Genomic DNA, 14,458 nt, shown 5'->3' with positions numbered 1-14,458 from the left:
TTCGCTCATCGATTACGAAATCGACTGGAAAATTTCACGCAACAGTATCGTAATATTTCGCTGTCGATTCAGCCAAAAATTACGGAACTTTCGGGAAAAATTCCGTGACAGTTCCATAAAAGTAAATAGACGTAATTTTTCTTGAATATCTCTCTCCATATAAATTTCCTGGTCTACACACGTCAAGCACTGATCAATAGCCAATATTGACTGATTTTTTACTATTTAGTAACGGAAATTACCTCTGGGTCATTCAAAACTTGCGAATAATTTGAAATATTTCTGAAAGATATTCCAACGACTCGTACATATTTTTCTACGCGGATGACCACTTTTTAAAGACTCTTTCAAATTTATTCCGCATATAGTTTGGGAACTATTGAATCTCAGGGGGAGTCTTCCTGAAACTTGAAACTTCAAAGCCTTGGCAAAAGTCTAATGACGCGTGCACCTCGCGGTGGTGTTGCCGTGCGGTATTGCCTTCCTTCAACGGTGAACAACTTTGCAAAGGTACACAAGGGAATTGCAGTGGAGTTTCTAAACAATATCTCACTTATCGCTGAAAAAAAATCTCATTAACAATGATAAAATCAATTTTTCAAACCGTAAACAGTTTACAAAAACTTCAATACATAATCCCTAACAATTCCGTAAAATATTCGGAAAAGTCGTGAGGTTTATTAAATATTTCTCTTCATGCAATTGCCAGAGTGTTGATAGAGATTATTAATGAAGAGTATTGGGATATGGGCAAAAGTAGATAAATATATGTAGCAACACAACGAAGTCGTATGACTGACCGAGAGGATCGTTGTCCAGAGACTAAATTCTGACTTTTTGGAAAAACCTTTACAAAGGGAAAAAACAAGAGAAAGTTTATGACTCCAGAAGACAGACTTTCCTTTGAATTTCCCCATGTGGTAAGGATTGCAACGCTCTCAACTTCGGAGCACAACGGATCATAAATTAGTCCTTTTGTGGAGACTGATCCAGACACGTCACAAACCGTGTCGAGTGATTTTTGAAGATAAACCAAAGAGCTGTGTTCAAATTTTCCAACAAAGAGGGTGAGAAAATATATCAGATTATTGTATAAACCAAAATCCCAATTGAGTTAAACGAGCACGATGAAAGGTCACAATATTCAACCCCTCAATTTACCCCGACCCATTTACAACTAATAATGAAAGGGACAGTACAAGACACGATAATGATCCCGTAGCTACCCTGGGGGTTGACAAACACCAAAATTTCTCTCACCTAATCGAAAACGCATGACGATGGTCTGGCCATCGTCGGAGGGGATGACGCCGGTACAGTAGTTTCGTATTATCTCTATGCCCCATTGTCTCATGATCACGTTCTAAACCGGACGTAATCCCCGTGGATATTCGAGGTACAGGAGTGTGCTGAAACCGTGAGGGAAATACTCGAAGCTATGGGTATTCGACTGGAATTTACTGATATCACGGCTTTAGGTGGCATTCGAGGATCTAGACGCTGAGTTTGGTGAGAACGTGAGATGGTAAATCTGATATTTTTGCGGAGATATTACCGATGAGAGAGATTACAGTCTTCACACTTCGTTTCTTGTGAGTGTTTGCCAAATCAAAAAATTTTTTTTTGCTGTTTTTTCAATACCGATAAAATAAATGGGTGAAGGAAGGACTGAGGTACAGTCATTTTTATCGCACTTTGACTGAGAGAAAAAATATAATTTTGCCAATTAAATATTCTTCTCATAAGAGCAATTAAACAGCAATTAATTATTCAACTAATTAATATTCAGAATTGAATTTACGGGGATATTTTGTATTACATTTCCATGAGTCATCTGTTCCCGAATTACAGATCTGTATCAACTTCACATCGAATGGCACTTGTTAATCAATCAATGGCCCCCTGAATCGTCACCTCCCATTAGAAAATATTCGTCAAAAATCCCAAGTGGCATCGAAAATTCAAATTCTCCGAGTACCTAGAATAGATTGACCCAATAAAGTATCCAAAACTGACTAAAAAATGCCAATGACTCAGCGAAATGGAAAGAAAACTCTTCGCTCAGCGAGAAATGTCAATCTCGTTGTGACAGCAATGCGAAATTTACGAGATGAAAATGGCTGTACGGTTGGAAATATCGTCGGTTATATCTCTGATTACTGTGACCGACCAGCGCCAAAGCGTGAGGTATGATTATTATTTTTCATTTCTCTAATTGATGAACCGAATGAAACTATTTTTATCATACAAATGAAATCCCTAACATTTTTTACTCCACAATTTTAATATTTCACTTTGAACGTCAAAGCCAGAAATCCTGTGAATTATGCAATTCGGTTTTTCTTTGTTAACTCGTTTTTATAACCAACAAAATTTTCCTTTTTCAACATAAATTTTCCTCGATATTCATTATTCCAAATAAAAAAATTAATGTGAGAAATAATTCAATTTTCCTACAATTTTGCCAGTTAATGTTGTGGTATGAATATTTAGTAAAGTCCCAACGAATATTTAGAGGCACTTGCAATACACCTTCAATACTCTCTTTCCACGCACATTATGAAAACGTATTGACACTAGTCTAATTGCTATATCAATCTTGAAAAAATATAAATTCCTCTCAGATGAAAATAAATTTCCTCATCGTTCGATATTGACAAAATAATAATTTCATGCCCTATTCATTGTTAGATGCTAGAAGTTTATAAATCAAATTGGGCTAGAAAAATAAATAATCATTTTATTAAAGAAACAATACCCGAAGTATTCGCACATTCTTAATTACTCGCTTCAATTAATTACTCGAATCACCATAAAATTTACAATATTCATTGTTCCCAATGATTGCCTTCCTAAAAAGTATTCTGATACCCTCCCTTAAACCTATGAATTTCCAATTCAATTGACCAATTAACTGATATTATCTAATAAATGATTTCCCCTCACCACTCTCAATCCCCAATATCATTCTAATCAAATTAGACCAGATGTGACATGAAAATTTCCTTCTAACTAGGTCATAGCAGCACTAAAACGCGGTCTAGAATTTGGAATAGTGGATCGCAAGCGAGGCCGATATTTCCTCCAAACGGATGAGAAAAATATTGAGGATAAAAAACGAGGAACTCGTCCAAAATTATCGCCTGGCGATGAGGGCAATGAAGTTGCTGTCGAGCAAAAGAGAACAAGTAAACCAGCTAAGCTGAAAAAATCAAGACGTGTGGGTAAAGGGAAAGATGGAAGAAGGAAAAAGGGGAGAAAAGCTGCGATAAAAAAATCCAAAAAGACTAGGATATCTAGGACAATCAAGCCATACAAATTGGATGATTTTGACAGAAATCCAAAGTCCAGACCTTCATTCGATTCTTCCCTAGATTCTATGGATTATTTCCGAGAGGAAGACATTTATAATTATTAAAAAAATATACTTTTTTCCCCACAAAATTGAATAAATTCATTTTTCATATGGGATACTTAATGAACTTACTTCTGAATCTAATTACAAATTTAAAGATTCGCCTTGGAGTACTATAAGAAGGAAAAAAATTGAAATTGTAGATTATGAGTCGAAGTCATCACAGTTGTGCCTTTTTTCCTGTGCTAGCAAGGAAATTTTTCGTAGAAAGTTGACTCCCTGTGACTGCTAACTGCCAGTTATCGACTCTAAATTGGGATAATAATGAACAGGGAGTTCAACTCAACAATATAAATATTGTTACAGAGTGTTAAGTACTCCCCTAAAATAATTGACTTCTATTCCATGGAGTTATCAAATCAATTTCCAGAGATAAAATCGTGCGGTTCAGAGATTGAAATATTTAACGATCAGTTTACGACCAGTTTCACTCGTATGCAGCGAAGGGAATCAATTAATACGAGTCAGCAACGCCATAAACCCCCAGAGTAGGAAATTGACAGTTGATGTGAGCTGGCCGTTGACAATAATCTTGGCTAATGAAGGTTGCCAATATTCTTGGATAAATCCCAGCTTTTCATGGCTGCAGTTCGGGAGCATCTTGGAAGACAGCTGATGGTAATCAGGGATATTCGCAGCGTCAGCGGGGTATTATTGACGTTGTGATAGCGAAGGAATAATATTGAATTTCAGAAGATTACATTCCCTCATTATTTGGGAGTTAAGGAATTACAGTGTTTCATTGTCAATTCTGAACTATCTGAATTTAGAAATTCGTTACTGATTCGTTTACACGTTGTCGAGACAACTGCATCATTGATGAATAATTAGAATTTCTGGTAAAGGGTCATTCATTTTGGATTATTTAGAAAATTTTCCAGAAGACGAGGTTTTAAGAAAAAATTTTAAAATAACTGTTTTGATGACGCATTGTAGAAGTTTCCCTAATTGCAATAAATCAAGATTATAACACGATTCAAAAGACAATCAAAACGTTCTTCTGTGTTCAAAGAACTCTAAATTATCTGATTAAAGTTTTAAAAGAGGTGCCATGAGGGATAATTACGAGAGGAAATTTCTCCTAAAAAATCTTTCTACAGAATTTATGTTGTCTTCAGATATTAAGGAAAATTGTGCTGAAGACATTTGCTAATTGAAAATATTCGACTCTGGGATATTCAATGTACGTTGATAATTATGATTAATGATACTAGATTCTAAAATAGAAAACATACGTAGGCAGAGCATTAACTTGTCTCAGACAATTGATAACTGAAAGGATAAAATATTCAAAAGTTCAATATCTATATAAATATAATCGTATTGTCTCCTCACAATAATTCCCGAATACTGTCAGTTATATTAAAAATTGATGAACCAATGATTGGAAAAGATTGATTAACCGTGAATTCACGTCAAAATCTCTGGCTGATTAAAATCATGTAATTACCTGAATTATTACATTCAAAATAATTATCCATAATTAGTTCCACACGGTCATTGAATAAATAATTACATGATTAAATAAATCAATACGTTCGTTCAAAACTTCCAACACACCTTCCAATAAATTTTCAAAAATAACTCATTCACCCACAAATCCATAGAACCCTAAATTAATTACAAAAATCAATACTTCCGATCAAAATAATTCATCAATTATAAACCGGTAATCCGTGTAATTATTTTAAACGAGGTAAAAAGGCCCTTTATCAAACGACAGTGTATCATCCCCCATACAAAATTAGTGGTAGTCTCCATGGTAAAAGGCCATTTCTGTGGCCAGGACTATAGCCCACCGAGACAAGGATTTACCCCCCGTTAGAAGCTCTACGATAACACTGGACGATTATTCCCAAAGTTGGAGCTCATTAAAGGTAACATGCAGAGGGGCTTTGTAATGTCGTCACGAGCTTGCATAACGGGTACAAACTCTTGGGCTTCTATAACTATACGACCTACATTTATACGATATAGCGGTTATCAATGAGCCGTCCGGGTGTCGTAGACGTGTCTCGTTAGTTTCTATTTAACATTTGTAAAACTTCCAAAACCCAGGGAGTGATAACAGATAAGTGAATATCATGTTTTATTCAGACTACGAGAGAAATGATTTTTCAGATTTACCCTTGAATATTGTGGTCCTGTTAATATTTTACTTGAATACACTTTCGTTCAATATTTCAGAATTTTCTGTGGAACAACTTTTGAAAGATCAACTGGTCCCTACTCCCCCAATATTCCATCAAATTTTAATAGTTATTAGACTGTATCGACTTTCGTTGATCCAAAACCTTGCACCAGACCATATCAATGAAATCGCATGCTATAAAATAGTTTTAATGGAACAATACCCCATATTCAACGCAATCTTTCATTATCTACCACGAAACTAAAGAATTAAAATGTTCGATCAATAGCATTTTCTTTTCATACGAAAAAATACACATTTAACATGATATATATTGTCAAATCTACTATAAATTTTTTTTCTCATCGCAGAAAAGACAGGTAATTTTTACTCAATATCACCCTACGTCAACACGTACTCTAATATTTCGAGAAAATTTATCTCGTGTACTGAGAATTCACCATTGTCATGATTTGTCAGCAATTTTACTTCAACAATTTGTAGTCTCCACAAAATGCCCCTGAGAAATCTCTCTTCACGCCCCACACAATTATCGCAAGTTAACATGTCGGCATGAACCAGTTGATTTCCCGATGAAAGACCGAATAGGATAGTATGCAGTCAGTGACATGGTGGCTAGCACGCAACCGACACATTGTATACTTTCATATCTCCCCCGATCGATCCTAATCGGGGTCAGGGGGTATGGATAGTAAACGATGGTGACGGTGAAGGGGTGAGAGGTGGCAAGAGGGGAAGGGGAAGGGTAGAGAAAGGGGGTAGGTTTGTGCAGAGCGTCGACTGGTCAATGGTTCGACTGCACGACCTCATATCCCAGGGACATATCCATCGCCCTTCCCCTCTTCGAGAATTTCCGCAATGAAGCGTGAGGGTGAGAGAACGCGCTTCATTGGGGGGACAATGCTGCGAGTGAAAAAAAAAAAAAAAAACCAAGTGAAAGGGGTAGTGAAAAAAAAAAATGTGTGGAAAAACTCTGTCTCTGGCGTGTGATTGATCGTTGAATAATTGGAGATAATCGTGAACTACTCCAACCAGTCTCGTCGAACATCAAATAAACACTCGGGCTATGCCAGAGAATTTAATTAATCAGCTGACAAACAATTAAGATGTATTTCATGGAGAATTATTAGTTTGGTGAGTTGAAAGGGCTCAATTAAAGTAATTAGTGACTTCATGTATCGGTGGTATGATGAATTCATTTTCTGGTGTGGAGAGATTTTTTGGAAAAATAACGTGATCGTTCCATAATCTGTCAGTCAAAATAATATTCGGTAAAAATTTGGTGATTTTCGGAAAAATATGGAACGTTCCGGGGAAAATGAAAATTAAATAATCCAGTGAGATAACAACAATAGAATCGAGTGAATATTCTCGAGAATATTAACACAAACTCCCTTGTTCCGGATTCTGCCTGTCATCTTTTATATCTGAACCATCTTTGCATCTCTCAACCCCGTCTATTTCTGTTTTCCTCGGTTATTACGTGTACACAGGGCCGTCATCAACTAAGTATTCTAGCGAAAACGTTAAGCGGATTGCACAACACTACACCTCGCCTACGAGAAAATGAAATTAAAAAACAGTAATTCGTTACTTTCAGTAAATTGACAGTGGCAAAAAGAGCCGGAGAGGAAATAATAGAGGAGAAAAAAAAAACTTGCAAACAGGAACATAAAGACTTTTCCACTTCAATGAGTTGAGTATTTCCCGGAATTTCTCCTCTGTGTATTTTTCAACCTTGTGAATATCCTCATTAACCATCTAATATTACAGAATCAACAATTACCCAACGAACCAGTTCGCAATTCATTAAAATTATTCATTATTACTTCATATTCCACTGATTGTATTCAATAGTTTGAAGTGCAGGACATGTGCATTCCATTTCTCTTTTCATTAAATTACATTTTAATTTGAATTAATTTCAAAACGTCGTAATAATAGATGATCTGACCCGGATTTTTCTCGATATAGTACATTTAAATGCGCATAATCTATCGTTTAAATTCTTTTAGATAACTCAATTCAATCATTAATTGATAACGCGAAGTGGTAAAGGGAGACAAGTCAACTTATCCCTCAGCCACATTTCTATCAATAGCTCTGAATTTAAGGTAGATAACGAAATTTTGATCATCCCATTTGTTAAAGAATTCAATTCGCGCTACAAAAAAGGTCAAAAAGAAAATTCCGCTAGATTCCTTAGATTCTGAGATATTTACCAAAAAATCGTCAATAGCTAAAAGTAAGTTATCTCGTTTCATCACTTTGATACTGAATTACCGAGGAAAATATTGTCGACGAATTAAATTGATGAGCATTCTAACATAAATGGAAAAAATTCCATCATAAAAATTCATGAAATTGAAAATAATTTTCACAGCTTTGATATTTCAGCAAAAAGCATGGACAAATCCGGAATGAAAAATTAGTAAAGGGTTTAGAACGAGTAGAACACACACAGTGGAAAAAAAAATTTACAAACTACCTCTCTCCCAAATTTTCATCACTCCGAAACCCCAATATAAATCCTTCCATTTTTACATTTTTTTTTTTCATATACCACCCCCTCAACCTCCCATCTATAAATAACAGTAAAAAAGTGCAAAGATACGGTGAGTCCGGTGCACTACATCCAGGGTTGCATCGTTTTGTGCCTTCCGGCTTTTTGATGTATATTCGCTTGTGCGCAACATCTGGATAAAAGCACTCGATTCAACCGTATTCCTTTCTTTCAATTTTTTTTTTCACAATTCTATATTTTTCTTTTTCAGTTCTTCTAACCCTTTTTTCCCCCCATTCTCTTATTCCATTTTTGCCTGATCAAGTCGTTGAAAACTCATGCATTATACATGCCGTCGAGGGGGGGGGGGGAGGGCTCAGAAGCGAAGTAAAACTGCTATCAAGGATTTTATATCGGCTCCTTTTCGTAAAGAGTTGGATATTTTATCATGAAAAGGGGGCGAGCCAACTGGAGAATCCAGTGCCCTCGTGCGGGGATGAGCAATGATTCAAGTTTAGTGAAAATGTGAACACCCGGGAATTCGTGAGAAGATGTTGAAATTTTTGAATTTATTATGAATAAACGTGAAATATTGAGGTATAAACAATCACATATTCAGTTTTGTGAATGTAATGGATGGAGTCGAGAATAAATGTGAGTATAATATGAACAATAGTTCTACTTCGCAAAAAATTCTGTCGACTCCTTCTAGAATTTATTATTTTAGTTTCTCATTTGTTAAATATTGATTTATCCGCATTTATATACATGTATAGACAGAATTCGAAATGGAATGTAAAAGATCGCAAAAGACCATGCTATCTGGCAAATAAATATTATTATTAGTCGCATTTGCATTGAGATGATGAGTAGCTGCTTCTGCAAAAGAATAAATATATTGAAGGGAAAAATTAAAATGAACGTAGGGACATAAGAGCTGAATAATTTCTTAAAATTTATTCAATTCTTTGATTTATTGATTGTAAGAGAATCTCAAAAGTGGTTCATTCCCTCACGGGAAAAATTGACGACAAAAATAGGCAATTTATAAAAATCGTATGTTGACGTTAAAAAAAGATGAATTGAACTAATCTGGAGAAGCTAATTCCTCAATAATTTCAATTCCACTTGTCACCATCATTACAATAATCCCTCACAAATTTTAATCAAATCCGTAAAGTCCTTAAACCCGAAGAAAAACGAGATAAATCCATAAAAACTCCGATAGCAAATTTGCATGGTTATGCGGGCAAGCAATATACGCCTTATTTGTGAATATGTGATCGAGTGATTACCAATCCCGAGCTCCACCGAGCAACGTAACAATGGATTATGTAAGCCCACGTTTTTATCCTCCCCCCCCCCTTCGTTCCCCTTCCGCCCTTAACATTTTTCACATCTTTTTTCCTCTTTTCCTTTTTATCCATTTTCGCGCGTCGCGTTTCGTGTCGTCAGGGATCATAAAAAAGAATCGTTAAGATCACGATAACACCCGGATTGTGGGGGATGACGGCCAACTCGCCTCCCCCCCTCTCCCCCGATATCACGTACCAAATGGCCTTGCGATTGTCAAAAAAACCATTTTCCACCCGCAGAAAAAATTCGCTGCAGCATATGGGTGTAAAATAGTTTAGGGAGGGACATTCAACTGTCAGTCACACCATAAAGAGGATCAATTCAATTAAAGAAGGCAAACTTTTGTTTACAACATGAAAAACTTCTATCCATTTCCCTCCATCACCCAATCGATTATAATCCCAGAAAAAAAAATTATAATTCTCTCACCACCAGCATCCAAATTTTCCCTTGAATAATTGTAATTAATCCTCATTACACAGTCATCTCATTATAATTAACTTAACACAAAATTTTCCATTTTGTAGCAACTCACAATTAAAAACATCTCAAGGTGTTTAATAGTGAATAATGCAGCATAAATAGTCAGCTTTTATACCAATCTCACGCGATCATGATTCCCTGGTATAACGTACACGAGAAAAAAAATCACGAGAAACTAGAAGGAAAAAACAACCACAAAAAGTATTAGTTGAACATTTATAATGCTTGCCTCGCATGCAACATTTTTCTTTTTTAACCAACACACAAGGAAATATGTTTTAACTCAACGACAAAGATGATGCGATAGCCTTCCACCATCGATCCTCTCCCCCTTTCCCATCTCTTAACCCTAGTGCATTTTTTCCTTTCGTTTTTTGTAATTTTTTCCATCCCCTCTACAATTTTTTTTTTTTTTCACTCCATATGCATGAATCGATTTTAGCCAGTGGCTCGACGTCGCTCTCCGGCTTTCACGGCTGAAAGACATCCCATCATTCTTTCTTCATGCATTTTTTCCTCCCTCCCCCTTACCCCCCTCCGCCCCCCTATCGCCCTCCCACACCACTAGCCTATTTTTGTTTTCCCTTTTTTCCGTCCATTCTTTTCATTTATTTCTTTGAGCTTTCTTCCTCGAGGGCATTGCGTGCGACTTGAATTGATTTGCCTGATCGAAATACACCGGAAGCCTTTGTGATACTGAGAGAAAGCGAATGAAAGCTTTTATGCGATTCACGAGGGGTGAGAAATACTATTATTGAGGGTATTAACCTTGACTGGAAAGGAAAAAATATTTTTGTGAGCATTGCACAGCGCTATTGTTCGTTAAAAAATTCTATTTTTCAATGTTGGTATGAGGTTGAAAATATTAGTATGGAATCTCAGAGAGGTCCATAAGAGTTTTGGGTATAGAAAATTTTGAAGATATTTTATAAAGAGACCAGAGAAATTTTAGTATTTTTCTTCAGGTGAAAAGTTTGAAAGTTACACTGATAAAAATTTGGATAAATTTTAATCGGACGGTGCAATAATTATTGTTCTACCAGAAGAGTAATTATCATTTTTATGAGGATAAAATTTGGTTAATCTGGAATAAGATTTCTCTAACCTACAATAAAATTGGGCCGTTATATCGCGTGCACTGTGGAACACATTCGGGTTGATCATTTTGATATTCTCAAGCCCACGAAATAAAAAAGGTCGTACCAACGGTGAAAAAACTACAGCTATATAGAACAGATATGTAATTATCTTAAAGAGTGCAAACTAAATGTATAACATGTCCTGATATTTTACACTAAAATAATGTAAACAAGATGCTAAATGAAGATAGTAACCCATAACAGATAACTAACCCAACTCTTGGGTTCCAGTACCATCATCCAGGGAGTGTGAAATCTCGACGATTTGGACTTTTAAACATTTCAGCTCAACTTTCGAGGATATTTTGTTGGTGTATATAACATTCTCCCCTAGATCTGTCCCCAATATTATGAAAAAGATAAATAATAAGCTGTATAGCAAAATTTGTATCTTGTAAAAGTATCAAATACATGAAAAAAAATATGCATTTTTGTAAATAAATGAATCCTGCCTTTGAAACACCCGCACATTTGAGACCTCGACGTACACACACGTATCCATTAACACAAAAAATATATTCTCATCTAGATCTCCTTTTGTTGCAACCCAAACACGTAAAATTTTTTTTTCATTCCATCTTTGACACGTGATAAAATTTTTCCACTAAAATTTCTTTGTGCCAAAAAAATATTCCCAAAACTTGAGTTCGAATTCCATAATTCCTAGATTAGGTTTATACCATCCATTTCCACAAAGCACGCGATAATAATTTTAACTATCGGAATAAACCTGAGGTCACGATGACTCATCCCATATTTTTACCGAACGGTCAGATAACTTTTATCGAAAATTTCATTTCGTAGATTTGAGTGATTACAAAAGTCCTATTCGAAAGCAATAATGAAGGATAGTGAGGGTGGGATGATTCCACTACAACTTCGCCAGAGTAATTAATCTCCAAAAACTCACAATCATTCGTATCATTTTCACGGTTATCCCCTGATATTTATCTTCTCCCTTTCCTCATTTCTCCTACGAGGACATCTAACCCATGAGGAACAATATTTCGTCAAAATCCCATAACAATCAGTATACACACTCCGATGTTTCGTATACTTGGTGGTTAATACAATTCCAAATCCACTTCGGAGTACATGCGATCCTGATAGATATAACACGGCATGGGTTTATCAATGTCTCCTCTCTGTGGTTATCCAAAACCCCTATCCATACTCTCATCTCACTCTTTGGATTCTGGAGCCTCGAGTTTGTTATAGAGATCCAGGGTAGTTATATCCACTGCGAAACTGAATTCCATGGACCCATCTCTCTCGATTCAACTGCGGGTATTATGATTTGCACAGCGTAAACAGTTGAGAATTTCCAGTTTGTACAATAATCTGTATCTGTATTTACTTGGTAACAATTTTGAAATTTAATCAGGTCGAACATTCAGTATTTGCCTTGGAAACTATTGATATTTTATGCATGTTGTATAGTCATAAAATAGTTTTTGATTTTCTTCCTTCCCCAGTGAAACATGCACTAAAAATGACGTATTTTTTTAAAAATTCTTCAGCCAATCGCAGTTGTAGGAAATTTTACGAAACACGGAATTTTTCCGGAAATTTCCGTCATTTCTATATGAATAGTTTTAACTATCAAAATTTGATGAAATATTCTGGAAATACGAAGCAATATGCGATAGATTCGAACCCTCGTTTGATCTAATTATACCGTTCATATTTGGATCCAACATATCGATATATGTCATTACAATAAATTATTCCTTTGAAGCTGGTAAACAAAAACTCGTGGTCGAATAAAAAAACATCGTTCCATTTACCCAAGTTTGCTTTCAGTAAAATATCATCATATGTTAACTTCCATTGAATTTGTCAATATAAATGAGGTAACGACTATTCTCTGATACATTTTTATACGACATCAGGATAATTTTCCTAGAAAATTACTCTCCGTTGCGGCCACAGTCTGATAATTACTTTTTCCAACTTTTTTTATCATATTGGGTTGATATTATTAAAGAATTCAAGAATTTAAATTCTAAAAATTTATCAGCCAATGTGTGAAAATTGAAATCACAACCTTCGTATTTAAAGTACAGTCTATTTTTCATATATATGTAGTTTTTAATACAAAAAAATGGGTCGGTGGAGTAGGTATATACCCATTAAATACAGGAAACCCTGGTGGCAGAGTGCATTCGACTCGTGTGAAATAATAGCCATGAGCAATATCGATTTCTCGACGAAATAGTTCAGACAGGGAGGACCTCCCCCCCTCTCCTCCCCACCGACCTCCCTACAATTCACCCATCCAACCTTTTTCCCGTGTATAGCGCGTCCACGCGATTCTATCCGGATCGGATTCGATGAACTGGAATGATACCAGTGAACATTGCCACATTTATATACCTATTTTCTTCACCGTATGTCACCAGTCACCGGGTTGAATTAAATACCGATGATGTTAGCATAAAAATAAAATGTGCCAATAGTTAATTAAAGTAAGAGTCATTTGGACGAAAGATTTTATTAATGAATTCATTCAGAAATAATGAAAATTGCTCGAGATGAAAATTATTCAATGAGTTTGAGAATGAACGTCAAATTAGCTTCGCTTCGAAGTCATAGTTTCAGTTCATCAAGAAGTCATTGGATATAATAGGAGTCCTCACATGTCCTGCCACTGGCACGTTCCATTGTACTTTAAGTTGATAATTCAAATGTGATGGAAAGTCCGTTTAATCAATTTAATTTGATAAATATTTAGATTTCGCTTGTGGAGAGATATAGTCATGTACAATTTCGTACATTAATTTGGCCGTCTCTATAAATATATGAGTTGATTTAAATCGGTTTATATTCATTTGCTGTTACCCAGGTGCAGTTATGAAATTGATTAATTAACGTCTGTGTTTGTGCCCTCAAACTGAATGTACTTTCCGGACGATGAAAAATAGCCCAATAAAAATTACACAAAAATTGTGTAATTTCCGAGTCAGACTGAAAGTCCACGCAAAAAATACTAATCGTAAAATATGAGTTTTAAAACGTAAATACGATATTTTTGAACACGTAAATAACGTTATAAATCTGCACGGAAAATAATTTTGGATAAAAATTAGGTCCCCAGGGGTGAAACGCAGAACGAAATTACAATCAACGACTTTTTAAATAAAATTTTGTTGGAGCAATTGAACTTAGGAGACTAATTTTTGTGATAAAACTAACCTTCGTCCCTCGTTTCACCCCGTGGAGGTTTAATTTTACCCTAAAATTTCTTTTCATGTGATATTCTGTGATTAATTTTTTCTGTGTGTCCAATAAAAATTACGAAGAGTCCACTAAAAAATACTGAACATTCCGTAAAAATGACCTGGACCTTCTGGAATATTTATCACATCCTCATTTCACCCGCCACTTACGGAATATCTACGTAATTTTAA

General features: G+C 35.5%; 1 protein-coding gene and 1 long non-coding RNA gene across 5 annotated transcripts in view; one reads left to right on the top strand and one right to left on the bottom strand.

The window, feature by feature from the left end:
- LOC135162389 (uncharacterized) overlaps positions 1-14,458 on the bottom strand; it is a 139,421-nt gene that overhangs the window by 110,018 nt on the left and 14,945 nt on the right. The window lies entirely within an intron of this gene.
- LOC135162393 (uncharacterized) lies at positions 1,531-3,469 on the top strand. The gene is made up of 2 exons (XR_010298952.1): positions 1,531-2,187; positions 3,017-3,469. It is a non-coding gene; the product is annotated as an uncharacterized LOC135162393 (long non-coding RNA).

Source organism: Diachasmimorpha longicaudata, chromosome 5 (genome assembly GCF_034640455.1).
Source record: "Diachasmimorpha longicaudata isolate KC_UGA_2023 chromosome 5, iyDiaLong2, whole genome shotgun sequence".
NCBI lineage: Eukaryota > Metazoa > Arthropoda > Insecta > Hymenoptera > Braconidae > Diachasmimorpha > Diachasmimorpha longicaudata.
Note: the sequence above shows the minus strand (reverse complement) of the source record. Positions and strands in the feature narration are given on the sequence as shown.